Source organism: Melopsittacus undulatus, chromosome 9 (assembly GCF_012275295.1).
Source record: "Melopsittacus undulatus isolate bMelUnd1 chromosome 9, bMelUnd1.mat.Z, whole genome shotgun sequence".
In the NCBI taxonomy this organism is placed as follows: Eukaryota; Metazoa; Chordata; class Aves; order Psittaciformes; family Psittaculidae; genus Melopsittacus; species Melopsittacus undulatus.
In genome coordinates, this window is record NC_047535.1 from 44,103,935 (window position 1) to 44,131,622 (window position 27,688).

General features: G+C 36.2%; 1 protein-coding gene across 1 annotated transcript in view; it reads right to left on the reverse strand.

Annotated features, from left to right (window-relative positions):
- The window catches only part of ERC2 (ELKS/RAB6-interacting/CAST family member 2), a 339,531-nt gene that overhangs the window by 298,521 nt on the left and 13,322 nt on the right, over window positions 1–27,688 (reverse strand). The window lies entirely within an intron of this gene.

A 27,688-nucleotide genomic window follows, 5' to 3' on the forward strand; every position in this document is an offset into this window, starting at 1 on the left:
ACACTAAATTCATAGTAACTAAAAGAGCATATTCTCCTATTCCTGAACAGTTTTATATGCACTGATTGTACAGAAAAAATTGTATTTCTAACAACTGCGCTACTGCTGGAAGTAATAAAATGTTGAATAGTAGTTCTCTAGGGCATTCTAACCTACTAAGAACTGAAGAGGTCCCGCTCTGATACATTCTGACACTGTACAGATGAGATCACTAGCAGCAGCAATGCATGAATCACAGAGGAAATGTTCTCCACTATACCCAGTGCTATGGCTCCTGTAATTTCCAATAAGCTTTCTCGCACAATCTGTAAAGAAGTAAATGCATTTATGTCACCTGCTAGGATGTGTAGAGTAAAATCTGAGCCAGACTTTGCTGCATTAAACTATTATGCTACTCAGGGGATCAGGAAGCCCCATCCAAAGGAAGTTCTTCTAGCATACACAGTCTACTATGAGAACTTGTACCAGTCACTATAAATTAAAAACAACATAAAAGTCTGCATCTTTAGCCATTTAATGTAGTGCAATTAATACTTATGAAGAAAACTGAAAAACAGAAAAAAGATGTTTTAATTCCACAGGTATTAAGTCTCTTTACAGTCAAAATTCTATCAGCCCAAGAAGGAAAGCTTACATATAGCCCTGCATTTAAAATGAGACAACAGAAATCTGTTAACATTATCATTCCAATCAACTGACATGTTTTGTTAGAGATGCACAGAGAAACTAACATTAAACATAACACACTTCTTTGTGCTTCCAAGTAGACATCCTTAACTGCAGCCTGTAGATAAGCTGCTGCTGAAACCAGCAAACTGATCGATGATTACAAGCTAATTTATTTATTCCCAGTTTACAGGGGGAAGATAAAGTTGCTCCTAATGATAGGAATCCATCCCATGCACACTTATCAGAAATTATTTCTAAACAAGGAAAAATTAATTATTACCTTTTCTCCAGGAATGATCAGAGAATGTTTAGTGTCACAAATGACCTTAAGATCAGCTAGTTCCAACCCCCCTACCATGGGCAGGGACACCTCACACTACACCAGGTTGATCAAGGCCCTGTCCAACTTGGCCTTGAACACTGTCAGGGATGGAGCACTTAGGACTTCCTTGGCCAACCTATTCCAGTGCCTCACCACCCTCACAGTAAAGAGCTTCTTCCTTAAATCTAACCTAAACTTCTGCTGTTTAAGTTTGAACCCATTACCCCTTGTCCTATCACTACAGTCCCTAATGAAGAGTCCCTCCCCAGCATCCCTGTAGGCCCCTTCAGATACTGGAAGGCTGCTATGAGGTCTCCATGCAGCCTTCTCTTCTCCAGGCTGAACAGCCCCAACTTTCTCAGCCTGTCTTCATACAGGAGGTGCTCCAGTCCTTGATCATCCTCGTGGCCTCCTCTGGACTTGTTCCAACAGTTCCATGTCCTTTTTATGTTGAGGACACCAGAACAGCACACAATGCTCCAGGTGAGGTCTCACAAGAGCAGAGTAGAGAGGTAGGATCACCTCCTCAACCTGCTGGTCATGCTTCTATCAAGGCAACCCAGACCACAGCTGGTTTCTGGGCTGTGAGCACACACTGAAGCTGGCTCATGTTCATTTTCTCATCGACCAACACCCCCAAGTCCTTCTCCTCAGGGCTGCTCTGAATCTCTTCTCTGCCCAACCTGTAGCTGTGCCTGGGATTGCCCTGACCCAAATGTCACTTAATGATATGGAACTATGAGCCAATGAATTGGTAGAAGTGAAAAAATCAGAATGGCCAGACAGTGTGTTGGAAGACATACAGGAGAAAAGTACTAGGCATTAAAAAGTATGAGCACAGAGTTCACGAAAGAGAGATTAGAAGTCCTAGATGTGAGAATAAAATGGAACTTCAAAGGCATTACACAACTTTTTATCTCTAACAGGAACACCTGCCAGAATGACAGCAGAGAAAACTGCACTGCAGGCTTCATTTTTTCATACAATCAATGGCTGTATCTGATACAGAGATGTTAAATGATCACAGAAGAGAACAGAGGTGGTCAATGGAACACTGTCCTTTTGTTAAGTCTTAAACCATTATCTCAGACAAACTAGGAAATAATTTTACACAATGCGTTCCTTTCTCTTCCTGCTTCAATTCTTCTGTTAGCATTTATTTACCTCATTAAAAACAAACCTAAAATGACAATATTACTGTTTTAAACCTGTCATTTTACCCACAAATATGACATCCTGACCTCCCTGATGTCTACAGCAGTGAACCAGAGCTGCAGCTCAAAGGCCTATTTCAGACCTTTTTTATATCTAACTTTACTCGTAATTCAATGGAATAATGAACCAGTTGCTACCACTTCAAAAAAAGAAGAAGAAGAAAAACACACATTCAATCTATTCAATCAATGTCAAATGAAGTCTATGGGTTTGATTTTTTTTCCTCTTTAAACTATCTTCTTCCTGAAATACCTTAAGCAGCTACCTAACCACAATCCATCTGCCTCCAGAGTCTCTCTTTAATGTTCCCAGGGAACACAAGTTCAGTCCTAGATATTGATATCTGTCTACTAGGAGAAAAAGGTCTAGGTGTCTTGTACTGTGAAGCTTTGGGAATAGGAAAAAAGCCGTTATAGAAAAGTGTAACTTAAAATAGCACTGTGCCATCCCTACTGCCAAAAACCTTACTAAAACACAGTATACTTTTTAGAAAGGGTTTTTGTTGTCTTTTTTTCCTTTGATAAACAGAACCTACAGAAATCCTGAATAAGTGCTATCCATATTCAACACAAATCAAATACCAGGCTATGATGATGTGAATAACCATTCCATTTTCCTCTGTGTTCTGAATTGCTCATCACAATGAATACTCATTGACAAAGCAAGTTCTAGGAAACATGTCAAGCACTTTTTCTAGTATTGATTACTTTAAAAGATAAAGGCTGTCTACTCCAGAAAAAAACCCACACTTCATCACCCTATGCACATTTATATATGAAAATCCTGTTTGCTGCTGTAAAATGGAAACAGGTATCTGGTTTATCCTCACTGCTTCTCATCTCTCAGTTCACTCAGATCCTAGAAGCTGTCTATGTTAGTGTAATCTGTAACAGGTTTCCTGTATTCGCATGGGAGAAACTGGAAATTGTTTCTGAGAAAACAGTAAAAGTCCACTCAGCCCACTGGTCAAAGAAATCCTCTGGAAAAGGCAGCAGCAGATGCTGTATCATCACTGTATGGCTCCATTGGTTCTCTTCAGTTGCAAAAAGAAGGAAAAATAACCCTCTTAAGGAAAAGCTTTTCGTACGTTTCGCACACACATCAAGTTCACAATGCTTTGCTGTCTATGAGCATAGAGGTCTTCAGATTCTTCTTGTTTCAAGACCTTTGCATCTTTGTCCTTCAGTGTCACAGGACGTTTAATCATGCTGGATCATAGAAGACAAATTCCAGGAATCATGAAATGCAAAACATCCCGACCTCCTTGGAGAGCAATACCAACTGTTCACCTGCCAGGTGGAAAGTCTCCAGCCAGCTGAGTAATTCATTTTTAACCATCACAGAATAGAATCAAGGAGAAAATGGTTCCAGACATTTCAGAAAATAAAGAAAAATGACACATTCATTTTGTAGCCAAATAGATTTTAAACAAATAGTTCTGCAGAATCCTTTATCACCTTTTTTCCTCACAGTATCTAGAAATAAAACACATTAAATCTACAAATAAGGGCAACAAATTGGTATTCCTCACTTGGGCAGTCTGACAAAACATCTCAGGAGCCTGTGTTAGAGCCCTATTCAGCTAGTTTTGTTTAGTCTAACCAAGAGCTTAAGAATAATCCTTAATAATAAAAAGCAAGTGTACTCAGAATTACTGTGCAACTTCACTTATGTATTCTTCTATACTAAATCCATTTCTAAAGGTTTGAAATTAAACTGTGCTAAAAACTATCCCAATGACAGACTTGCAAACTACAAACACACCTACAAAAGAAAGTGTGCTTGTAGTTTTTATTGTGCTCAAATTCAGTTGTACAACACGAAATACCAAAAGGCTATGATGCACAGATATGATTTCCTCTAGTCCCGAAGCCTGATTCATTGCAAGCATCTGATGAAACTATTCAACAGACCAATGCACTGCATCTAGTCAGGAATATTATCCACATATAGCCCAATTTCACCAGCCAGCATTCAAATCTTGTTTCAGCAGGAATAATGTGAATATTTGAAATAGTTTGAGCTATTCAGAGTGTTCAGAACATTTATGGCTTTGCTGGCTCTTACCCTTCATTGGGAAGCAGAAAGAAAGAATAACAACAAGTAAAATTTGCATGACGTAAGAAACATCAAAATGTGCTTATATAAAAGTTACCAAAAAGAAGTCATTTTGGTCATTTGATTTTAAACTTAACAACCCTTTAACAGTCTTCCTTCCTCTTAACAGGATATTACTTCCTTAATTCAAGCTTACAGGTTAAATTTGAATCACTTCTGGTACTTTATATCTGGTGCCTTAGATTTTAAGTGTTTTTTAAGATAAGTGCTACCCACTTAAAGGAAGCTTTGTCTATATAGGTCAGAGTAATCCTGACCAGATGGGACATCTCAACATTTTTATTTTCCATAATAAAATGTAACCTTTATTAAACCCTAATGTATTGTCTCCTAAAGTATCCTGATCTACTTGACAGCTTTGATTTTAAGTATGTATTTGATAGTGGCAGCTCTTGTTTAGCTATTGAAATTTTTTAGTGTATAAGCAGTTTTGATGAAGTGAGTTAACACAACCTGCCTGAGAACAACAGGATCTGCTCTAAGTTTGCAGACAATTCATTTCGTTTCACTGCAAGAATGGTTCCAGACTGTGATGTTCTGGCACTTTTTCCTCCTCATTTAGAGACAGAATCCCTAGTTGAGAGAACCAAGATGAAAGAACGTTTGGAACACAGACTGATGCATATGCCCAGACAAAGTCACCATTCATTGATGGCCTTATGTTATCTATGACTATGATCACTCTGTTTTTATTAAGATCAGTGAGAGGTTTGGAACACTGTCCACACAGGTAATTCATCTTTTAAACTTGGAGAGAGATGGGGAACTCCAGATTAAATGTAGTTAGAATACAACCTAAGGACTTTCGTTTTCTGCATTTTTATAGAAAAGACAGTGGTTGAAAAAACATCTTACATATAAAAAAAAATTAAAACAATAAAATCTTTGAGCAGCCATCTTTTGAACAGGGCAAGAAACAGTGGGGCTCCTAAATCAGACACCATAGGATATTTCTGTACTGGATACAACAACCACCCCATATTGGATGCTTAGGGAAGAGTGTAAGAAGCATAAGCAGAGTGGGACGCAGCTTCCAGTAGCCTTCAGATCAAATAGTTCTAGGTCCATATTGGGGATCTGTGTATTAACAATCCCTGAAAGACTTACATAAACTTATGTCATGGCTTCTTGAATTTCTGGAAGGCAAAGTTGTGCAGCTATGAGCTAGCAACTTAATTCCAAATTTTTTGCTTAAATGCCTTTTTCCCCTCATTCTGACCATGCTACTTTCTATTGCCAAATTCTCACTTAATGAAAAATGTATTTTCTCAGGGTTTTTTTCATGCTGCACAAACTTTCACAGATGTTTATTACACCCCACTTCTGTCATCTCTTTTCCAGCCTTGGTATGCCTTCTATATTTGTCTTCACCCTTCCTCTCTTTCTCAGTAGAACCTTCCCTAGTCCTACCCTTTTTGAGATGAAGTGGATCTGAACTTGCACGGAATTCAGGATATAAATGAACCACAAAATATAAGCTGTCACTGTAATGTTCTCCAGTTTACATCTCATTCCTACTCCTCTTTGTATTTCTAACTTTTGCTGAGATTTTTTGAGTGTACCAGGCATGCAGGCTGACATTTCAGTAGAAAACCTATTGTAACTCAAAACCCTCTTTTCTGTGTTCTAACAGCTCAGTGAGCATCACTGTCTATATAAATTTAAGACTGCTTTTCCCTCAGGTGCACTGCTTCTTCATTCATCAGTACTGATTTCATTTACAGTTTCATCATACATTCATTCAGTAGACTCCCGCAACTCTCATCAGTATTCATGGTTATCCTGATTAAGAATATCAGCAAAAGATGCCACTGTACCCTTTGGCCCCTTTTTCATGTAATTACTCTGTTGAACAGAGGAGATCCCTGTGGGACTCCAAAAGCAATCTCCCTGATTTGTTTCAACCTGTTATTATTCCATGAGTTATTCTACAAGTGGTTAACGCACGTGAAGGAGCTTTAATTTCACATCAAATTAGTTATTTTAAGAACCTTTGACAGATAAGTTGAAAAAAGTTTTTCAAAACCCTATATGACTATATCAACTATGTCATCAATCAGCAACTCCTTGGCATTCACAAACACAAGAGTGATTGAATAATAAACACGTAAGGATGAACAAATAAGTTTCTATCAGGTTTGGATTCTAATGACTGGGGGAATATTCCTACATTCAATCTGATAGAAAAATAATTATGAAATTAATCAGAGTTCTCCATATTTTGTTACTTTCTGCCATGGAACATTGCTTATGTTATAACATGAAAAATAATGATAATAAACATTTTTAAATCACTCTAAGCCACTGTTCTCTAACTTTATTATACTAGTGAACCAGGAATAGGCGACAACACATTTACAATATGCTGACTGACCATAAGGTATAATTCTTTCCCATGTCTCCAGCTAAAATGGAACAGTTTCTTTTGTACAGTAAAGAGAGAAAAGATGGACTCCCTTTTGCTCTCTCTTCATACAAATTACCTCTGACCTGCACAACACCTGCAGTAAGACTATCATGTAAGCTCCCCGTGTTCAAAAATTGTAACTTGGATTTTACTCTAATTTCACTGCTTTTAACAGAAAAATCAAAATTTTACAGAAATAAGTTGTAGTGACAACACCACAAAGAATATGTGTTGCTGATAGGTGAAAGGTATCAAGTTTTGCTCATTTGAATCCTAACTTCAAAAGAGCCTGTGACATGGTTTCTGTTGCTTCTACAGTACTGCATAAAGTAGCTACCAAGCACCATCAACAGATAACAGATAACACCAGATGAGTCCCCTCTCATAGTTCTGAATGAATGCACAGTCCTGCCAATCTGAGTTAATTCACAAATGTAACACACCCAAAAAATAATAAACACAAGGCTCATAAAATCTCAAACAGAACAAGGATTGCACAAACTTCCATTTCCTCTTCCTGCTTTGAATCATCTTGACTGTATTATGCTACTCCTTATTTCCTACTACAAGCTGTGGAAACTTGATTACATTTTCTAGACTAAGCTTACATCATCAAATAATCTAGCTACTGAATTTAACCTATCTAGTCAGGAAATTCTTAAGAGTTATAATGGTATTAATGCTACTATCCCATATTAACAGGTCCATATTTCAAACACTATTTCATTTTCAGAGTGAAGTTCTCTTGGCTATCAAGCTAAACACTGAATGAACTTCAAGATCACTTTGCAAATTGGGATATTCACGAGAGATTACAACATGACATTAAGTGAAGCTCTTCTAATATTATTTTAATAAAAATTATAGAAATTTAATCTCTTGCATATATGAAACTGGAAGGCACCTACTTGACAAGTTGTTTTACCCATAAGAGAAGTCATGTGGTGTTTAATAAATTACTGTGACACAAAGCATAAAATTAGAACAAAAATGAGATTATTATGGTGGCACCACTTCATGTTTCTAATATGCTATTTCGACACATACATAATTTGTAAAACACAGCTATACTCTATAGAATTATGCAAGTCTAAATTGTCTTTTATATGGAGCTTTCCAGGATTTGTAGTGTTGCAGAAAACTGTGGCACTTTCTTTTCCAGGCAGAAAGCATCCTGAAGGCTTCACAGAAGGTACCTCAACAGCATAACTGAGCATAGCTCAGCTTCCATCTAGAACATTCAAATGCTACAAATATATAACACAATCCTATTGCTGATGTCCCAGGGTATTTTTATATCCTGGTATTCAAAAATCCATGGAAATGGGAAGGGGGGGGGTAGTACTTGTGTGATCAGCCACCACTTCTTTTTTAAGGAGATGGATGTTGGAGCTTTTTCTCTTTCCATTTTCCCTGAGGACATCCAAAAGGATATGTAGCCCTTGATTTCCTACTCAAGAGAAACTCCAAATGACTTGGAATCTGAGTTGGAATTATAAGTTTTGACTCAGCAAAACTGAAAATGCTGGTTTGTTTTCTAGTGATCTGTATTGGCTTGTCTCAATATGGTCACATAGGATGTACTTGCATGTTTTAGAAGTATATACTTGCCTCAGCACTTGAAAAACATGTAAGTTATTCTGCCAAGTTTCTTGGGTATAGAAATTTAATCTTTAAAAGATTTAAAGTTTAGTGCTGATACTGTCATTAAAAATCAAGAGACAAGAATAAGTTTCCTGTCTTTGGACACACTTTTTAAAAAACAAAAACTATGTGAAATAACTTATTTCTGCCTAAATATGAAAGTTCTGGGTGGTCTGCCTTGTTAATTCAAAGCTTGTTCTAGCATATAACTGATTAATTAAACAGGATTTATTTACAATTACAATGCAAATACAATGAAATGGGGACATTTTTAGGTAAAAACAGGATACTGGAGCCTAACTCTTCTCCTACTCCTTATTTTGCAAATCTGGAGTCGCTTCATTGAAACACATAAGACAACATACAAGAACAAGAGAGGAGGGGATCAGACCCTTACAAACCTATGACTGTCAATCACCAAGGCTCCACACAAAGTAAAACCAAGTTACTTGCATTTATACACATCACACAGCTAAATGTCATGTACACGCTGTGAATCACTGAAACTTTTCTATTTGGATAGAGAAAACAGAAAAACTTAATATAACCACTGTTAAATCCAGCATACAACAAAATACCTTCATGCTAATTATCTACCCTATGCTATGGCAAAATAATTGGAGGCTGTCACAAACAGCAGGGAAATCTAAGCAAGTGTACCCCCTTTCCAGCACATAACAGCCATACAGGCCTTCTAAACCCCATTATTTCCCCAGCAACACCTATATAGCTTGGGATACATGTATATTTGGCCACAAATGCTGCACCTAAAGGCATGTTCCTTCAGGTTAGAATAATATTACAGCCCCTCAGGGCATTTGAGGCCATTTTAGGCCCCTCCCAACTGCCAAAAACCACACAGAATAAAAAACTCTAAGTGATCACCAGCAATGATACAATAAACACTGCTCGAGCTTAAAGACAGTTCCCTGCATCAATCTCAAACATAGTTCTGGGCCTTTCCCCAACACTTGCAAAAAAAGAATACAAAATTTACATTTAATGAATAATACATTTATTCTTGCACTCCCCACGGTTCTATTATAGCAAACAAATGCATGGTAACATATGGTACATCTGCTTCATATTTTCCCTTTCTGCTGTCATACTATTTCTCTCAACATTCAGTAGCACACTTCTGTTGGCACGTAATAATTATTTTAAGCTGCATATGAAACACAGCCCACCTCCACTATCATTCCAAGAACATGATATTCCTCCTCACGCTAATGTATAGTGAAATACAAAGTCAGCAAAACCAAAATAAAGACAAGAGACACCAGAAGTCATATATTACACTCCACCTCCAGAAACTTGTTTCTGCAAATGCTCCTACACTGAAACTGAAAGTTATGGCAATAGAAAGATGGCACCAACAGAAAAAATAGTTGCAACTCATTGAAGCAAACCTCATACTTGCTCAGAGCTGTACAGAGGCATTCTCCAAGTTTATAAGCATCTTTAGGCACAAAAACAATGCTAAAATTGTCTGTGAGTCAAAAAGCACAATGAGAGATCTGTAAGCACGAATAGAGAAAAGAATGGTAAGGAAATGAAACCAGGAGAATGTCATAAAGCTAGCAAAAGGCACATAAGGTGAGAAAAGTAAATAGGTTGGAAGAAGAAATATTACCTATAGGGTGGACTTATAGATGGAAGCTAACGGAGAAATAACAGGCCTAGGGGGAAATAACAAAGTGGGCGTAGAAAAGAGTTTGATCTAGAAAGAGACATAAAAAGCCACAACTGGGAAAGCAAGCTGGGAGCTGAGATAGAGGAATGAGGATGCAAAGAGTCAAGATGAATGATACCCAATTTGAGCACAAACATGGAGACCCCAATTATTTTTTAACACCTGCATACATACAGAATCACCTAGGCAAAAGAGAAGACACAGGGAGAAACTCACTAGTAACAGGTTTTGTGTATCTTATACTGGAAGTTGACAAAGCTGTCATTGCATCAGAAATGCAGCAATAAATGTTACAAAAAAATAATCTTAATTTGCCAAAAAAAATATATATTTCACCAATCCATCCAAGAAAAATCTAAATACTTCTTAGCAGCTGCCTTTTCCTATGGGCTTTATATCACACTACACAATGGGGCACTGATTGGCAAATATGACAACTTTGTTAAATAAGCCTTCAATACAAATAATACAGTTTTACTGTTGAAATGCCAATTTTAATTGCAAGAGTTCCACCATTTTTAATTCTTTGTGAAGCAGATGGTAGTTCTGCTGGAAAGTGAAGGACTGAAAGTAGCTTAGATTCGGCACATTGAAAACTGGCACCGGAAGTTGTAAGCATTCCATTTCAATTCTCTCACAAACTTGAATCTATGAATTAGATTATGATCTATCAAACAGAATCTAAAGGAGCATTTCAATCTCAGGCCGCTTTACCATTATAAAGTATAAATAGTTTCCTCTTGGGCCAATATATTATTAAATATACTTTTCAGCATGTTGTAAATGACAAATTAATAAACATCTCCATTTCTAACTTCTCAGACACTCTCAGCATTTCTTCCCCGGCCTTTTGCATAACCACCAAAATAACTGCATTTCAATAAAACGTTAACACACATATTCAATAAATGTGTATTCTCATCAAGAAAGGGGTTTTAGGTATCTATTGAGAGAATACAGTATTCATCACAAGATTTTTAGATATTCATTGATCCAACTGATGTAACACTGATGTGTTACTACATATTATACCTCATATTTTGACAGACCTAAAACATGATTTTCAGTAGACTATGAATCGGACTGTTGACAACGAATAAACTTTCCATTAATTTCATTAATATTTTTAAGCCTCATCTCATTACACACATTCATTGTAATGACAGACATGCATTTCCAAAACCACATATGCATTTCTGTCACCAACTTTAGCACACAGTAAGTGATATACATAGTCTCAGGATGTAGTAAACTCAGTTCTAGGCGTGCATCTACAAAATAGCACAGTATTCCTAATGACACGATTTCATTGCTTCATTAGTTTTTCAAAAGAAATGCTTCTGCAATCATGTTATGAACATGTTTTAAGTGGGATAACTGTTAAAAATGATCACTTATTTTTGGGATTGTAGATGGATCACATACTGCCAGTTTCTGTGATAGAAACCACCCCCTTTTTGCCACACCTCCACAGTATCACAAAAAGAGGCAGGCAAAACCCAGCCCTTTCATGGAAACCACCTTCACAACTGACACAAACCCTCAGCTGACATTCAGCTGATGGCAAAATGCCAGTCTGGAGGTGCTCCAGTAACCCAGCAATGTCAGCAGCTGTAAGCTCTGGGCTCCTACCAGCACGCACAGTGCCTTTGCCAATGCAACGTCTCTCAGTGAGGAGATACACCAGTGCCAGCAGCCAAGCACATGCTACAGCAGCATAGCAAAGTTGGCAGCTGAAAGGCGACAAAGGTTTGGGTGATAACATTTCTTTGTGGTAGACATGACCTCAGCCAATGGAAGCTAGTTGGGACCATGGGATTTAACCCATCAAACACACACCTCTGTCTCCACCTAATGAAACATCCAAATGAACATTCTACATTAATATGTTGGAAAAAGTCAATTATGTATTTTTAAAAAATAAATCAAACTGCAATTTCTAAAAAGGGTTAAATTAGTATATGAGATATAAAGCTAAATTTGCAGAAACATTCCCTATTTTGTGGTATAGAGAAAATTAGGGATTAATTTATTTTAATATTGACAACCATTTTTCTACAACTTCCACAGATGCTGTTGTTACTAACAACCTTAATTCCAGAGAAAACGTTAATTTCACAGGCTCCTTTAGAAGACATCATGGGCCTGATAACATATTCAGTGTTACTGCTGTCCCAAAGTGTTCACTGGTCTCTCCTAAGGAAGACTATTTTAGATCTGCACATTTCATACTGTGGCTGCTGCTCTGTATACCTGCCCAGTTCCAAAGAGAATGGGTCTGTATGTTCTTACAAATATGACTCCCATCTATACTTTCTGCAGCTGTTTTATACAGCAGCCACCCAATCACAAATCACTATTTAATATTTTACACAAAATTTGAATATATTTAGAGTTTCAACAATGTTCCATCTCCTAACAGTTTAGAGAATAAGAACAGGTATGTTACACAAGACTGGGGAGGGAAGGTGAACCAAACAAATACCCAAAACACCAACATAGGTTAGTTTCCCCAGTAAGGGAAGCAGAAGTCAGTCTTCAAACTACTTTTGTGTGACAAGGTATTTTTAGTCTCACAAAGAGTCCTGGAATTGCCAAAGGCTGCCAACCATCTAATGGAAGCAAAGAGCACTAAATATAGCTGAGAGTCAAAAAAGCCAAAGTAAAACTAGATTTCAGTGAACACACATCTGAAGACTGCTTCCATACTTCTATGATACCCTGAGAAGCATCACAAGACCTATCTTATTATTTCAGCCCATTTCATTGCAAATAAGAATGTTACTCATACTTTATTAGCATATTCATGTTTTAGCTTACAAAACAGGCTCACCATGAAGAGATTCACTACCAAGTGCAGAGATAGGAACTAGAACTGACAGTACACAAAGGAGGACTAAAAGTGCATGGTTTCAGTTTCACTCTAAAGGCACAGAATTACTCTACAGGTTGACTCCTGATCACCAGCTACAACTGAAAACAATGGATATTAACAGTAAGTAATCAGATCCACCAAGAAAAGCATTCCTTTAGACACAATCATTGTTCTTGTACTCTACTGATATAAAACCTCCTGGTTTAAATTCTGGTAATGATGAAAAAGAGTTAAATTTTGAACTTTTAAATACAGAATAATATTAGTGAAAGATTAATGGGAATATTTATTCAGTAAAATTTATAGTTGTCTTAAAGGTCAGATTTGGGTTCAGTTTTGCTGACATTTAATCATGAAATCCCTTAATGCACAGCAAGAATCCATGCAAGTCTGAGCTGATGCAAAGTTGATGGGGTATTTCACACTAGAAAAATCAAAGCCTCAGTCACTGAAGCATAAAATACTTCTCTGTGACTGGTGAAGGCAAATTACTTGATCTGATGGCAGAGATCCATTTTCAAAACCAATGCAGGAATGCAGTTCATATGCTTGGAAGCTATGAAACCTTTGACAACAGGGTTCCTGAAATATAAGATTTACACTAGATCCAACAGGGTAAGGAAAAAAAAGGCAAAAGAGCATTTTTATTCAGTATTGCCCATACCCAACAGAGCATTAACTTCTTCAGCTGCTGTACAGGTTTGTTTCTAGAATGAAACCCCCACAATGCTCAGGAATATAGACATCTCAAACGTTTGTTTCTTAAACACTCAGTCCAGCACAGCTAAACTATTTTAAAGATTAATGTACAATGAAGTAGAACACTCCACTTTCAATACATTACTATGGTCTTTTAGTTTGCTAAATTAAATCAAATCTAAATCAAAACCTGAAATAATTCAGGTTTTGCCCAGCCTAAAGGAAAATGTAAACTAAAACAGAATAGTACTACAGAAACCTTTAAGACTGTATTCAGAATCACTTAACACACTGCTTGGATACTATTCACTTCAAAGAGTAGACTGCTGAAGCAAAAGAAACCAAAGAAAAATGGCAGAAAATGGGAGGATATTAAAAGGGGAAAAAAAGCTTTACATTATCTCAATAACATGTAAGCATATCAGAAGAATTGCTTCATATACAATAATTATCAATTTGAAATGCGAAGTTTAACAATGTAGTTGTACATAGACAAAAACTTAAAATACAAACTACTGCAAATGTGCAGGTATATACTTGTTCTTATAAGATTTAACACAAAACTGCTCTATTTTCTTTAAGATCCTTATCTGGCAATTTAGTAAACGGGATTGTGAACTGCAGAAGTGTGCAGTTACCTAATTTTGAGCACTATTATAAGTGATAATAGAACTGTTGAGCATTACTGTGCCATCTGCCAAAGCCACTGCTGGGTTCTCCCGAATTCCCACCTGTTTGGGTTTTATTATGTTTTACATCAGTTCATGGAAGCATAACTATTATTTTTTTCAGTATAATTTCTTGAAATCTAAAAGAAATTAATAGCTTATTTGAAATAAAGCTTTATCCAAATTTGGTATCACAGGATATCCTCTTTTCTGAGGCAATTCCAAGTTGTACTTTACCCACTGTTTCACCTACAGAGTCAAAGCAATCAACTTGGAGCTAACATTTAACAGGAAGAGAAAAAAAAAAGAAAGTGGTTTATTAGAACACCATAACTAACCATCCCGAAGTTCTCTTTAATGCTATGGTCTGCACTGCTTTTAGGTATCTAACAAATATCTATTGCAAATGTATTGACCTGAAGTTCATCGCTTGCCACTGCAGCTGACACAAGAATATCCACCTTCCCTGTTCTCCTATAAAACTGTAAGAAATGCAAGATACACATACAAAGACAAAACCACTTCTCCGTCTCCAAAGGAAAAGACTTTTTACTGATTTTGTTTGGGTTTTCTTGCTTCACATCTATAGCCTAAAGTTTCATACTTTCAGAAAAATTTTAGAATAGAAATTCTGCAAACTGAGAACTGTTCAGAACCTTAAACAATTACACTTCTTAGTATTCAAAACAAGGAAAGGAACATCTCCAGCCATGGTTATTTTATGTCAGTTATTGTCTTTCAGACTGTTGGTGGGTGTTCACTTTTTGATTGGCTTCTAATTAATCTTGTTTTGGCTTTTCCACAATTTGCATCAAAATCTTCTTTCCCCCACCTATAGTTTATAATCTTCAGATTTTAAGCCTTTCCTACCAGAAAAGTGAATCCTGATTTCAGTATTTAAGTAATCTGTGTATATTTGAAAATTCATACTATAAGTAGCAAGTTAACAACTTGAGGAGATATCATCTATTTGCTCATATTCTTTTATTAGAGGAGGTAAATTCAATCTGACTTGCTCCATATTACTGGGAAAGGGATGTTCCTCTTTCCTGAATTGTAAAGGAGACAACATAAGCCTATTTTGATTAAACAACACCTTGAAATAAGACAATACCATTTTCAAACTTAAATGGTTTACCAATTTTTATATTCATTATAATGGCTCAGAAATATTTACAAAGTCCTCCATTATGTCCACATCCACGTGCAAAATAACTGCTTGTTTCAGTAAAACTGATCCTGCAGTACAGTGCTCCACTACATGTACCTACTCATGGACTACAGTTGTATGGAAAAGGGGAAGATAAATGCCTGGGGAGCTGGAAACCTCGCTTTTCTTCATGGCTCCTCACACCTAAGCTTTTTATCCTCTCAGATGTGACTTACACCTGTTACAGTCTTTCACCTGCACAGTGAAACAGAAGATAGCTTTTAATGACCACACTATTCAAAGCACCAATGAAGAGGAAACAGTTACTTTTCTGGTATTTAAATGCTTGAGCTTGTCAATGTGGGAAAAGTAGGTGTGCAGCCACACTTCAGAGAGCAGAATTAGTAGCTCAAAACACTGCCGACCTTAAATGTAGAAGTCAAAGAAAATGCAAAGTCACAGCTGAATAGCACAAGAGAAAAGGGCAGGGTAACACTCAGTGTGTAAAATGGTATAAATAAGGAGTTTATACAAACTGACTCATTCTTTGATTGCACATAATCCTCCCAGTAGCCTTTTGGAGCTGAAGTAAAAACAAGAACAGCAGCAAACCCTGTTATGGGTCTTTCCAGAATTTTCTACCATCTGGTAAAAAAGAATTAAACAATAAAATGAGAGGAAAAGGATACATACTTCATAAAAGAGATTTACTAGATGTTTCGCATTAAAAACTTCCTGCACATTTTACAATACCTCATCTGTTAAGATAATAATCACAAACAGAGGATTACTTTTTACTAGAAAACATGAGGAAAATAACCTGTCAAAGCTGAAATAATTAATTCTGTTGTAGACACTATTAAGCCAGGGGGAAAAAAGGAAAAAGAAAAGGAGCCACCACCCAAATATTCCCATAGTAGCAGGGAAAACTAATCTTAATTGAGGCACTGAAAAAAATCCAGCCCTTCACATTATATCAAGATAGAATTAATATTTATGGACGTGTGAAAAGAAAATTTTCTGAGCAAACACCAAAGATGACATTCAGAGCTAAAATGCTCTACTGACTTGCCAAAAAGCATGTAACTCAATAGCAAACCATGATGTACGCTGCACTCGCAAGAGTACCACTATTCACCATTTTCTCACGATGCGAGTATGCAAGCACAGAATACATAAAGTAAGCTAAATATTATTCTCTGTACACGCTGAGGTCTATCTAACACAAAGACTGCAGTGTAATCCAGTTTTCTCAAGCATTCTTTCCTGAAACTTCTTAAGTGCTAGAGGCAGTCAAGCCGCAGCCATAGAGAATGAGCAGCAGAATCTGAGCTGCTGCCAGAATGTGAGATCCTATGTGCGTCTCCTGCCCTTGGCCACTCAAACCTCCTGCTTTACACCATCACATGGCTAGATGAGAGCAGAAAATTAATCCAGATGAAAGAAGTTCAACTATTTTGTCCCTGATATAGCACATTATGCTGACATACAACTTCTAATGACAACAACTGCAAAAGACAGCAGAAGAAGAACACATGAGATTGCTGGTTAGCTCAAACATCAAGTGACTTTGCAACTGTTCTGCAGCCCCTCCCTCTAAGATCCAAAGTGCTGCAGAAGGATGAGATGGCAAAGGCCAAAAGACATTAAGCCATACACATTTGTCAAAGCAGATAAACTTTCAGGTTTTGGTATTAAAGTATTGGGGAAACACAGTCACAAGAGACAAGGAGTAAGATTTGAGATAAACCAAACTTCACTGAAGCAGTCTCTAAACAAAACTCTATGAGCTGAATCACCCATTCCTAATGGATGTTCAAAAGGTAAAACAATGCCATGAAATGTATTGAGTAAACCTTCATCAGAACATAAAGATGGAAATTCCACACACAATGGAATATTCTTTCAAAAAGGCACAATTACAATGCCGAGTTTCACAAATCTTCGTTAACCTAGCACCCACAGGGGGGCTGAAAAACTAACCCTGAAATAAGCAATACTTTATGTTTTATGGTTCTATTTAAGAAAACAAGTATATTTCTAAAATATTATTTAGAAATAATTCGTCTTGGACATTGCCAGACTAGCACTGCTTGTTCATTCTGTAGTCCTGAGGTCAGGATAATGCCATGCATTCAGGTGGAAAAGCCTATCCTGGTTATTCTTGTCTAATTGCTCAAATTCTCATTCTGACAGCTTTCACTGTTCAGGGGATGAACTTCCTGAACAGGATGAATAATGCCTAGTTTTGCTTTCTTAAGCAACTTCTGTGCTTTCCACTCTAGTTCTCTGCTCCCTTCTTTAATTCCGCTAGGGAACCTGAAGACAAAAGTCTCTCTAATGTAAGGAAAGTACTAGAGTATTCATGCAGTTATACAATTATGTAGCCTATTCATTTCCATATTTCAGCTAAATTAAGAACATATGAGTTATATGTTACAAACGTAAAAATAAACATACTAAAATAATCTAAAATTGGGAAAAAACCCCACACCCACATTAACCACAAGAGGTTGACTGCCTTCTAAGCAGTTGCTCTTTACCAGTGATTAAAAATTATGCCATCTCTCTGAAGTATCAGAAACATTCTAGTAATACTCATACTTGCATACAATACAATGTCGTTTTGAACACAAATCCATTAAGTTCAGATTTCCATAATACTGTAATATTGGTCCAGTGGTCTATTGTAATATTCATAGCAATACTAACTAACTGTAAAAATATAAAAGGGCTGTGGGTTCATTTCGGTCTTTTTAAAATATACATCAAACATGACAATATAATGCGTACCTAGATGCATTTATGTCAGCAAACTCAGTACAAACCTTTACTTAAAATATATCTCACCTATGTAAAAAATACTCCATACTCAAGAAAGCTGTGCTGACAAGCAGGTACATTTTCAGAATGGCATGGAAAGAAATACAATTTGGTGTGTAGAATGAAGGCCAATTAGGAATTTTGGTTTCCCTCATAACCCAGAGATACAGCTTAGCTTCTATCACTCAAAACAGTATAAACTTACAATACAGAGAAGGAATTTAATATGATGAATGAATGCAAAATTTTCTGAATATCCCAACATATATATCTTTTTTAATGCATACATATGTACATGTATAATTGCAAATATATGCTAATAGACCAGTTGGCTTTTATCACAAACCATTGATTTCAAACAGTCATTTTCAAGTTTGGATTGAAACATTTTATTAATGCTTTGTTATAGCAAGACTTAAATAGCAACCCACCATTTCACCTCCACCTTCTACTGTATTCAGCAGGAATATCCTATCACCACATTTAGGCATTTCTTCACTGAATTCATTTGGAACATTACATTTTATGTATTAGCTACCTGAAGTTAGCATCAAACAGAGGAAACAATTCACACTAACAGGACTATTCTTTCAGACTTCCTACATATAAATTGAAAGAGCTATATAACAGTTCACGCATTAAATCAAAATACATGGGAAGTATTTAATTCTTAAAGCACAACTCCCTACTTATTTGTGTTGGTTTTCAATTTGAACATGGATTCTACAGTTAAGAATTGTGCCCTGTACAATTAATACTGCAGTCAAACAGAAAACCTGAGTCTGTGCAAACACCAGATCTTCATTCAGGTCTTCCTGCTGCTCTGAAGCTGAATCCCAATGTGTATCATGTTTTTTCCCTAATTTCTGCTAACCTTTGCTTTTCTTCTACTGATATGTGATGTGGTAGAGACCTCACACTTTCATTCAATTATAGATGGAACTGAAATAGAGATTACCTTATGAGAACTCAGTGTTCTCTGAATTTCTAACACTGAAATATTTACATTTATTTGCCTCAGGAATTGACTTTTGGCCAAAACATCATTTATTCCTTTCCCTTCAGGCGTTGAAGGGCACTTCACATGTAATCTACTGCCTTCTTTACACATGTGCTTTCTGAGCTTCGTGTATCATCTTCAAGCATCAAGAGTAAAACCATTAACTAAACTGTGGCAGATGCTTATGGAAATTCAAAAAGCAAGTACTATTTCCCCATCCCACAGGCCAAATACTCTAAAATTACTGAATTCAAGTGCTATTTGCTCCTGCTACTTGCAATCCAATTTGAACCAAAGTTATCCTTTAAAAAAAAAAACAACCAAGGGCTCTTGAATGCTGGTTTCTTTGCTAACTCAGGCATATATTCTAGCAATAAATTCAAGCAGCAAATCATATCTTCCAATATGACAGCTTTTACAACTGACTCTCTGGCACCAGGGAGATACACAGTTATATGGCTGGGAACAACAAGACACCTTTAACAGAAGAAACAACACGTAAACCCAGAACCTGACCTTATGTGATATTAACAAACTAATTCCTAGACAAGCAAATATTCAGAAGAAATCTGAATCAGTGACCAATAGGTTAAGTCACCATCATAGCATTTCCCTCATCCCTACACAACAATCTGAAATGCATCTTAAGAACTCAAAATCAAAGCAGCATAGAGAAAGGTGAGGAAGTGTCACACAAGTTCATCTTCACATTATACACGTGTAAAATAAAGAATATAATGCTTTGCAGTGCAGCTAAAAGGGTTGTGTTTTTCATTAATAGCCTAGAGGACACAGTTGCCTACTGCAGCCTAATAGAATATGGCATTATCAACTGCATGATAAACTGGGGTCAGCTCTTATAAAATTCAAGAGGAAAAGACCAAAATGAAGGAAAATGTCTGAAGTAGTAAGGACTGAAAATGTATAATGAAAAAGGAATGAGCTTTTCTTTCTAGTACTCTTTTTAATATAAGGCCTTGAGGTTTAAAGGCAGGAAAGAAAACAGTTTACAGAAGCTAATAGAGGAATGAATAAATACATTTAAAAAACTCAAACAAACCATCTGCAGGCTCCATCATAACCATGAATACAGAAACTCGCCAAGGATACAGTTTTATGTATTATGTATGATATCTGTATGAAACCCTATTATTCATGAGATCAAATGTTTAGTTAACCTCTTCAGGAGACTTTATTTATGCTTTGTAAGCCTTGCTTTCAAAATAAGTTCCTGTGTTGTCAAGTAGTTTACTATGTGATGTATCCAATAGCTCTAATTCTAACAAAACTCAAACTTGCTTATATACAATACTATCATCTCTCTCCCCCCTACTTTACGTTAATGACAGCATAAAGTACCCTGCTAGAATGTCTGCTCTGGACTGATCCCTAATTTAAGGCAGCAGGAAGCAAAAAGCAGAGGCTGCCACAATTCAGGTGTGGCTTACCAGTACGTACTGAAGGGATACTTTCAAGTAATGCTACAAGCCTAAAGACAGGATAACTTGAAAGTCAATTTTATTCCAACTTATTTCATGCTAGATCTACATTTTTATAACTGATCATTTCCAAGATCCTGACAGAATCCTGGCTTCTGTACAAAGGGTTTCACCCACACAGCAACAAAACAACCCCTGTTTAACAACGAACTCCGCTTCAAAGCACATCAGAAAGGGGAATGTAGAATGCAGTATCCATCTGAAGTTGGAAGTGACATTTGACAGGATGATATTACCAAATTCAGCTAAAGTATCAAGTAATAAACTTACAGCCTTTCACAAAGCTCTATATGCAATACTTCAGTTACACAGCAGATGATAACCACCATCACAGGGCAAAAAAAAACCCACAAAAAACAGAAGCAGCAGCACTCTTTGCACTATCTCAGGGAAATACCATCAAATTTCAGCTAAGGATATGAATATGTTCAAAGCTGATGAGCACACAATTCTGAGTCATAAAGTATTATACAGTTCCAAACACCCTTTACTGGAAAGCTGTTTCAGCTACAGTCAGTCCATCCTTCCTTAAAACATGACTGGTCTCGTTATGCTTCTTTATAAAGACCACTCACTGACACTCATTATTCAACACCCATTCTAAGAGTTGAAGATACAACTAATTTTTTTTTGTTAATTTTTTTGTTAATTACACTTCAGTAATTCTCAATTGTGCCACTGACAACAGACTGCACTTAATAAAAAACCCCACAAAGAAGATCACCAAAAGAAGGTGCCCCAACTGACTAGAGTAGCTATTTTGCTCATAGTCTTTTAAGTTCAAATCAGTTTCTCAACATCTTTCAATTTCCAATATGATGAATAAAGGACCATTTTTAAACACAGTAATAGTACTGCTTCAGCTGACAGTTACACACAGCACATCACAGAGGTTACAGTTCAGCTCCTTGTTCTGCAAATACTGGGCTGAACAGTAAAAAAAAATTAAAAAAGCTATGTTTTCTTTCCTCAGATCTTTTTATACCCTCAAAAACATACAAAAGCATAACTATTATTATCCTTTCCAAATGACTAATAACACATGATATAATTTCCATACAGCTTAAACTATTAATTTCTACTATCTAACGTATGAGTATGTATCATCTAAACCAGAACACCACCAAAACGCTTCAGCCAAGACTAAACAAGTACTTGTGCACTTACAGATATACATTTGCCTTATTCTTTTTCTAGCTCAGTACTTACCAAGCTTTTTCACATTTGAATCCCATGGTGTGTAAAACAAAATAAACATAAAAATTAAAATTAAAAACCAGTTCAAAGTAACTACACTCCCTTTTCACCCTCAATCAATTCTGGGTTATTGCTTCCTCAAAAATTCCTTGGATATCTACAGTATAATGGCCACCTTCTTATCTCTTTCCACTCCCCACCACAGAGCTAGCAGCCTTCCCTGATCATCAGTAACAGCAGCACAAATGCCACAATTCACCCTTCTGTCACAGCTTGCTTATTCTGCTTCACACCACCTATACACTGTCATTCCCCACCACAACAGTCCTGCTATTTTAGCCTTTTAAACTGAGGAAGAAGAAATACTGATGTACTTTTACTTCATTATACCTTCATCTTCAGATAATGAAGTTTTGCTCTAGGATGAATGTTTAATCTATTCCACACATTCAAATACTTAAGCATTTTTTTTCACTTAAAAAAAAAAGAAATACTTTGCACTTACCTAAATTGCCATCAATGTACATGAATTTAAACAAAGAAAACAGTGAAAACATCCAAAATAAAGTTAAAAAGCAACAAGTACACATGCAGGTTTTAAGACATATAAGAAATACTAAAAAAAGCTGAAGAAAGCAAAAATCAACAGTACAGTGAAAAACAGAAAATGAGGTGAATGAGTGCACTGAACCTACTGGCATTAAAATACCTTTAAAGGAGACTTTGGTCATAAATACTATATTATATATCTGAGTTCAACATATTTAAATTGATGATGTTTTCTTGAAAAAAGACATATTTACTAAAAAATTATCAGCTAATACTTTTGTTATTATTAACATGGTAATATACCTCAGGAAGCATAGTAAAACAAACAGAACATTTCCATTTCTTAGATTACTAGCTTTACCTTTTATATGTAACCTTGTACTTCATAAACATTGACAATAAGCTTCAAAATTTGTGGTGTTGCACACATTCACACAGAAACAATGAAACACACTGAAAAGTATTTATAGTCCCAAAACCTCTTCAGACCACCAGTATTTAGAAATAAGGCTGGGGAGGGGAGGGATTCACATCAGCAACCAGTATACACCAAAGATATATACTTTCATACATATTAAGGAAGAAAATGGTTATCTGGGAGCTCAAACTGAAGACCCAATTGCTGGCAACTACCTGCATATTCCACTAGGATCAACAGGCATAAGCAAAGTATCCCAAAAAAGATATTAATCATAGTCTCAGCAGTAGGCAGAGTGAGGAAATAACAGATCTTCAACTTCCTTAGACTTGCATTTAGAGGATGCCAGCAGGGTCTAAGGAAGCAATGGCCTGTCCAGTTTGGAAGTATGCAGGGTTGATCCCAGCCAGGGAAACTATTAGGGAAAGTTAAAAAGTGGCCAGCTTCTTTAAACATCTATACATTAATAACCTATATGAATACATAATGATTTTCAACTGTATTGTTTTACAAAAATATATAAATAATATATATAATTTTTAATTCTTTTTTAAATCCACTGAGTAGTTCCCAGATAAGCCAGCAAAGTTACAGCCCTTACTAATCCTTTTACAGGGAGAAAGATAACTAAAAAAGTGTGGTTTGTATGATGCATTAGAAAGCAAAATAAGTATATGCTATGTTTGGTTTGGGACTATTGGGTGGGGTTTTTTTCTCCTCCAGTTTTCAAAAATGTATACATTAGCCTGATAAAGAACCCATTTAAAATTATGTGGGTCCCTGTAAGGAAAAGAAGAATCAAGCTCACCATTTATTTCCAACAACATCACTATGTCATGAATGAAAGAGCACCATTGTTCATTGCACACAGCCATTCATTTCGTATTAATTATGTAGTATTAAATAATGACATTTGTAAGTGAAAAAAAGCATTATTTTGTGCAACTGAATTTACAGTTTATTTTATAAGTGTCACAGTCAAGCTTATTATGACACTCATAAAAGCAGCATGTTAACTGATAAACATTAATACATTGTCTTAGAACCACCTACTCCAAATGGATAACCTAATTGTCTCCTGGTATTTGACGTACAGGCAACAATTCTGGGAATGAATACTGGTGAATAACTTCTTGTGTCCTCCCATTTCTTTCCACCTCGTAGCCTTCTGCTCTGTATTGAAACCTTCTACATTAGCTTTTCTATACTACACATTGAAGCAAAATTAGAGAGGATAACTATCTACATGGGAGCAAAATACAGAATCTGAGATGTTGCAAGTTGGCAATTCCAAGATGAAGAACCACTTTATAGTTTAAAAACATTTAGAGTCCTTCTGCCCCTATATATAAAATCAATATATATATATATATATCAATATAGAACACTACTAATCATGCTGTGAGAAAACGTCACAAAGAGTATGTAGAAGGAAAAGATAACTAACTTAGGCCTGTAATATCAAAGAACAGGTGCTCAAAGCATATATTTTTAAAAGAAAAATAACCTTCAAAAGATGTCCAAGTTACATTTACTGTCCATAAACCTCATGGGTCTCTTTTTGCTTTTGAAAGGTTTAATTTTATGAGTTGAAATACATCCTACTTTATCAGACTATTTCTTCAATTTACCAAATTTGATTTTTCATTGCGTTTTCCAGAACATTTTAACCCTTCCTTGCTTGATATTACCTGGGTGCATAACACACATCCATCATTCAGAACACTGATGAAAGCCTCAAACACATGACTGATCCCTACCAGCTCACACTAGAAATCATTCCAATTTCACTGTGAATCACTGATAATTACACTTCACTTTAACACAGTCTTCCAATTAGGCATTCATACAACAGCAATTTCATCTCATATGCTTCCCACCAGGTTGCTGATGAAAATCTGAGACAAAGAAAGTTTTCCCAATGTAAAAATGTAACTGTTTCTCTTATGCATAAAGCCTGTTTGAAGACAGACTTGCTTGACATTATTCTTATCAAATCTGTATTGAGTATTTGTTTTATTTTTCCTCATATATCCCTTATATTTTAGCATCAAGGATCTTTTAAAGATAATTATTACAGTTTACAAATAACTTTGATAGTTCTCAATATTTTTCCAGAAACCACAATAAAAATATCAACTTTATAGTTTGCTTATTTCTCTCTTCCCTCCTCCCCCCACAGTCTCCTGGTCTGTTGGAAGTTCCCAAAGTTGGCTATAAGACTATTTCATCATGTACAGGCAATCCGAAAGCAATTTTAAGCATTTAAGTAGGAAGAATCTCCATTTAAGAAAGGAAGTTTCATAAATCAGTAATCTTCAGGCACACAGACATAAAGCTATCAATCTTTAGCATAGATGTAATAGATCCTACCCTTATTTTTACCTTTAAAATTATAGCTTTTTGATAATTATAATTGGAATTAGCTGTTTGAAAGAATAAGACTGACAAACCAGCTTGGACTTCCAAAGCCATTCTTCCAGAAGGGCTCTCTCCAAAGGCTCACAAGAAAACTAAGCAGCAATCAGGTAAGAGGAATCATCCTTTCATGCATAAACATTTGATTACAAGAGAGGAAATCATAAAAACACATGGTCAAGTCAGAAAACCAACAGAAGAACCCCTGTGGAGTTTTGCTGGAACCTCTGGATAGGTTCTGTGCTGTCTTGACATATCCTAAGGAACCCAAAGAACAGGGTAAACAGGAAGATGACTGATTTTCCTCATGATTTTATGTAACTTGGGGCAGTAAAGATGAGAGCCAAAAGCAAATAAGGATTTTATGAAGCAGGCAAGGGCTAGCAGATGAAATTTAAGGCAGATTATGTGAAGTTACAGACAAGTGAATATAACCCTACCTTCATTTATAACAAGCTGCCATCTAAACTGATTATAAGCACTGGTGAGATTCTTCAGATATTACAAACGCTTACATTAAAATTCTTGCTCAGTACTCAGTAGCAGTAAACAAAAAGTTAATCCAAAGCTAAAAAGAACAACTTGAGTGTTGGGAATTGTGGGAGAGACTAAAAAGGGCAAACACTGTAACACCAATGCATAACCCATTTTACAGCTGTATTACAAAACACATGAACTGTTTTGGTCTCCTCATCTCAAATAAAAAAGTGACAGATCTGAGAAAGACTCAGAAAAGAATCAAAGGAATGTTAGTTTATGAAAGGAACTATCACATGTGCTGAAATTCTCCTGCCTGGAAAATAGCTGATGGAGGGATGTGATGATGGTGTCTAACAAAACTACAGGTGGCACCAAGTCCAGCACCAAACATCAATTCTTCAACATTTCTTCCAGTACAAGGAACAGGAAACCCTAGCAAAAGCCACCGAAGCCTAGTGAAAACCCAATGAAAAGCAGTGGTTCTTCACATGACAGGAATAGCTGTGGGATTCACTATTATATCAGGTTGTGGTCACTAGAATTTTATACAGGTCCAAGATCAGATGGATTAATTCAAAGTCCACTGAGAGTTATTACACAGTCAGAAATGTAGCTATACCAATAAAGGATTGGTAGAAATATTACTGTATACTAAGTCTATTCTATGAACTTTTGGATATTGTTAGCAGTTGAATACTGGGCTACCCTATATTTCTATTAACTTACTATGCAGTAACAATTCACACTAAACAGCTAAGTTAAAATACATTCTTTTTGTCTTCTGTTAAGATTCACACTTACAAGAAAATAAGAGCACTTGTTAAAAATAAAAAGATAAAATATTGTATGAAATGAAGGAATGAATAGGAGGACACAGAGCAGTTACTCATTTACTTTCCCCTCAAGATGAGAAAACTGCTTTGATGAACACACAAACACACGCACACAAAACAAACACATAACTAATTTGGCAGGTGGCAAACTCCCTTAAGTACACAGTTCAGATTCCAAATGCTAACACAAGACTCTCATGTGACATTTCTGTAAGAAAGGCTAACAAAGTCAGTGTATATTAGAATATTCCTACTGCTACTCTTACTAGCCATTAAGCTTTTGAATGGCAGAAGCTTCACGAGACTGTTTCTGATGGTACTGGTTTTAATAGGTGCATCCTAGTGCACCTACTCTAAATAAATATTAAGTATTATTGCTGTCAGTCTCAATACACAAGTTATACAAGAAAATTATAAATCATTTCACTTCACTGAACTCTGGATCAAGATACAGTCAGTTTCCCACTTAAGTAACTGATGTAAGGCTTGTTAGTCCCATAGCTATTTAAGTTCATGTGATGCCTAGGAGGTGAGAAGTTTGGTGAGAAGCACTGATGATCGGAAACTAGGAAGTAAGCTAAAAATTGGAGTTGTTGCTGCCTGCCAGCAAAGAAGTTTGGATTGGGAATCTGGAAGTGAGAGAAACACAGGATTGTGTTTTTGTCTGGGGAAAGTTAACAGATGGTCTAAAAGGAGCAGCTTTAAAATACAACCAGCAGCCAAAAAGTGTGTGGAAACAGCAATATGAGGGGGCTTTTTTATCTACTCTGTGCCCCTGTTCTGTATAGCTTTGTGTAACAGCATAGTCTCAAAGCTTGAAATTATAGCTTTATTCATCCAGATTACAATACTCAAATATTTTTATAACTCAGTGAAAAGACTTACGTTGTAAATAAAAGCATCTGAAATTCATATTTATGAGATGCTCTTTTCTAAGACACAGGTCTCAAACACTGCTGAAAACACAACTTCTACTTCATTCTGTAACACAGAATTACAGAAGGCTGCATA